Genomic DNA, 4,646 nt, shown 5'->3' with positions numbered 1-4,646 from the left:
ACCTCCATCGTCTTTGTGAACAAGGATCCTTCTGCCTCTGTGGTTGCATCTTGAAATATTATATAGATTTAAGGAACAGTATCCTCCAGTTTCGTGGCTGACGTTTGACTGATCTGTGCAGTCACAGAGAGCCCAGAGAATGGCAGGAGCTGGTGGTAATGCCCTGATCTCACAGGCCGTCGCAGCCGAGCCGGCCGGCGCCTCTGGTGATGCTGGAGATGAATAGTGAAATGATGCGTTTGCAGATGTTTCAGAATTACTCAGGATAGTCAAATCTAAACCTGTCTGTGAAGAGCTGCAGAAAGAGCTCATGGTATCAAGACAATGAGTGATAAATTAGCAGATAAAATAACCCTCCTAATCTATATGCAGTGAAGTTCTCCAGATTAGCTGCTGCTTGTGGCATTATTATGGATAGGACTAAAACCAGCCACCTCGTACTCACAGGAGCTTAGAAATAAACAAAATGATGGGAACTGCTAAAAAAGGATTAACAAACCAGAAAACAGATTACGCTGCGTGACGTACGTGTGCTTCCATGGTATTGCTCTATGCTGAATGCCACTGGCAGATCTGGCTAGCCCAAGTGGTAAAGCCGTGGAGAAAAGCAGCCAGGGAGATCTCAAGTGGGAACTGACTGGGTGAGGAAAGACCGAGGGATTAGAGCTGTGCCGCTTGTAAAGGACACAGGCGGTGTATGACAGAGGCGCGGAGGAGAGTGGTATGGAATAAGAACGACAACACTGGAACCAGAGGCAGGACGCCAAGTGAAATAGTCAGGAAGCAAGTTTAAATAAATGAACAGGAGTGAGAAGCCGCGGTATTTCATGGAAGCAGACGTGTAAATGGCTTCTGACACAATGGAAGAGGGGTGACTTTAGAGAGCGTGTTTGCTGTCCTCCCCACACACCCACCGCTCGTCACAGCTAGAGACTGGGCAGGTGGACACGGGTCTGAGTCCTTACAGCACTCGTTCTATTGGACCTTTCAGGGTTGTACCCATCAGTTTTCTCTGGAGGCTGCAGAATATGCTGATGATAATTGAGAAATAACCAAATGGTCCCAAAAGAGACCACAGGAGGTTAGAAATACAAACCTTTCTTCCTTTCAGAAAAGCGTGAAGGGAAACATTTTACATACTAATATAATTTGTGGGAATGGCTCAGAGTCAGAAACTTGCATCTAAATACTCCCTTCAAAAGCTTAGGGATGCATTTAAATTGGGAATCAGATTGGAAATGTCCTTTGGAATGAAGTTTGTGAAAGCAAAGACCTAAATGACGGGCTCTGCAGGTCTGGTTTTGCTCTGGCCCTTCCCAAAGGAAGAGCCACGGAACAAGGAGGAGCCAGGGAGCAGAATGAAAATACTAGAGACACATTAGAGGCTTGTTTACACTTCAAAGCTATTTTGGATAATGCAGGGTGTGAGCTGAAAGCACAAAAACTATTCCTATTTAAAATTATTCCAAAATAGGAGCGTCCTGTTCTGCATCAGCATAATCCATGTTTAAAATGGATTACGATAAAGGAGAGTGAGGTGCTTTTGTGCTACAATACAGGTTTCCCTGCATGGAGTTATTTAGGATAACTATCCTGAAATAATTCCATTTGTAGACATCCTCTGGTGCACGGTACCAGAGAAGAGCAAACTACACTCCAATACCTGATGAAAGTGTATGTGTGCACACTATAATATACAGGCACGAAACATAATTTCATAATGTAATCATATTATGAAAACCTGACGTGGTTAGGGCTCTCTTTGAATATCAAGGAATTCTTAGACGTAGCAGCGATGAGCAATACAGACAAAGAATCAGGATATGCCTACAGTAATTACATGCTATGTCCATCGGGTAGAAAAATACCTCCCTCCATTTTCCTCTCTGGGTAACTGCAAGGCCTCTGAATGTTTGATGAGGAACAGCCTGGTGCCTGAAAGGCCAGGATACCACCAATTACCTTTTAATTGGGAGGAGGTTTGATGATTTGGATTCACTTGTTGATCCTGCCACAGATGCTCAAGACTGGCACTGGATGTGTCACGTAGGATCAACTTTCTAAAGGCATTGAGACTTCCACTTCCCAACATCTGGGACACCTTCATCTCTGCAGGCCCACAGAGATACCCCAGAAGCTTTCAGAGGTTGTGCCAAGCCGCTTCTTGTTTGTAAGGAGTTGGTACTATCAGCTCACTGTCAAACAAGGCCATCCCGTGGTACGTTCTTTGCCTTTCCATCCTGAGAGGAAAAAAAGACATTTCACACAATTCAGGGCTCAACCCTGGTATAAATTCCCACACTGATTACAAACATTATCGTGGGAAAATACGTGGGATTGTGTCAAAGAGCAAAAATAGATCCAGGCTCATGGTTTCTACGCTTGTTATAGAACACTCTGGAATTCCAATCCTAAAGGGGAATTCAAAAAAAATCTTTTTTGAATTAATTTTGAATGAATGACAAGTCCAGGGAAACCACATGACAATCCTTGACAAGTGAAAAAGAACTAGAACATTAACAAAAACTCTTCATTCCCTGACAGTCAGCTATCCCAAGGGTAAACTGAGGTTAACATGGAACTGTGACTCTATACTGTATCATTAATGTAAACAAGCAGAGGTTGTGTTGGCATTCTGCATGGCTTTGGATGAACTAAATAATTACCTTTAAGCAGGCTACCTTAAAAGCAAGAGGGTAATAATAGCTCTCCGTACTAAAGCAACACAATAAACAGACTTTGCTGACCTGTAGTTAATGCATTCTTTCATATATGAGAGAGTCCATTAAATTCCAAACTTTACATACAGAATCCGAGGAGCCACACCATCACTGAGCAAAGGAAGTTTTTCCTGTTACTGCAACTGAATCAAAACACCAAACCCAAAAACATTTTCAAATCAGGCAGTAAAACAAATGTTATTTGCAAGGGTGACAAAATGCTTGCTTTGGAGATTATTAAGCAGCCTAGACAGACAGCACAGTGCCATGTGCCACATACGACTCTGGCCTTAATTATCCTAACAGACTTTGGGAGAAACAGTCTAAACCCCGTCATTACACAGAATCTGACCATGCTGAGCCAGAAGGTATCATTTTGGTCTTCCTGCCTGACCTTCTTTATATTGCAAAGAATTTCCACTATGGCCACCTGAGCATCACTGCATTTTCAACAGGATACCATAAATAGCAATAATAATTCCAGACATTGAATATACACCCAGGCTTTGACCCCATAATCGTAGTGCTGAAGCATCCCAGTAACCTCTCCGAGGCAGGCAGGCAGCAAAAATGATGCCAGTGTTATTCTGGATAGCTCCTTTGCACGTTTTTGTCCTGACACCTTCAGATGCTTCATTCAATTCTCTTCAGTAGGGAAAAGGCTGAAATTATACCCTGAAATGCAGAAGTATTTCCCATAAGGACAGTTTCATTTTAGTAGCAAAGGTTATAGCCAAAAAAGATTTGTTAAATGGGGACAATTCAGCTTTTTTTGGGCTGTGAAATGAGTTCAGAGAAAGATCAAGCTATTGCTCCGAGTCATGAAGTTCTGCAGCATATCAAGATGTGTCTGGATGCTACAGTCTTCTCACCTGGTGATGGGTCTGTCTGTGCAGAAGTTCCTTGGGTTCCCCTCGAGTTTTTCCACTGTACAGAGCTCTAAACTGGCTAGAGAATCCCCAAGAGGCAGCATTTTCTTGGTATGACCTGCACTTGACAAAAAAAGGATAACCAGAGCCATCCTCCTCTGCCCACACCCAAAATTTCATGGGTTCTGTGTGGTTCTATGTGTTATCTCACAGAACAGGTAAATTCATGTGCATGCTGTAAGAAGTAAATCACATTCTTTCCATTGGACACTCAAGGTCTTCCATAGTCAAACTTCTACTTTTTTACAGACCCGATCAAAGTGGATCCATTGAGCTTTTTTACTGGATGAGCTTCAGAACAATAGTGGCTAAAATAGTGCATGCTTTTATTCTGGAGTTCATGAGTTTCATCATACCTTGGAGACTTTACTCTGACAGCTACGTGGAATTGCAAACAGAGGACTTATCTGCATTTCCCACGCAGATTGTATCATCCAAGGATGTTTCTTTTCCAACAGGTTTCCTTCTCAGCATGCAGCAAATATTTCCAAAAGAGCAGCAGTTCCTATGAAACCCTTTTATCCAATCAGCATGTCTATTTGTTTCAGGAGGGTTACGTTTACCTTCCAGTAGTACCTTGTGCCATCAGACATCAAATTCACATTGTATTAGGCCCTGTGCAAAGAGATCTTACCCCCAAATTTCTATTTCAGTAGATAAGATTGCAAAGGAAATATTTACCTGCATTCTACGGGAAACAGATGCGACAGACAAAGAAATTTACAGAGGGAGACGCAAGGAGTTGGGAAAAGAAGCCGGATCCAAACCCAGATAATTCCAGTTTGGCAGCGTAACTACAAGAAACCAAAATTAGTTTCACTATAGACAAAGATATAGTCTAAAAGTTTATTATTTTATTTCCAATGGTAAAAAGTTATCTCCTTTAAGAATCCATGTTCTACTTTGCTGTCTGGTGGTTCGTTGCAGCAACAAAGGCAGAAACGCGTTCAGAGGAGGAAGGCGATACATCAAATGTCTGTGCTGCAGGTGCTACAGG

The sequence above is a fragment of the Strix aluco genome, chromosome 26 (assembly GCF_031877795.1).
Source record: "Strix aluco isolate bStrAlu1 chromosome 26, bStrAlu1.hap1, whole genome shotgun sequence".
Lineage (NCBI taxonomy): Eukaryota > Metazoa > Chordata > Aves > Strigiformes > Strigidae > Strix > Strix aluco.
Note: the sequence above shows the minus strand (reverse complement) of the source record.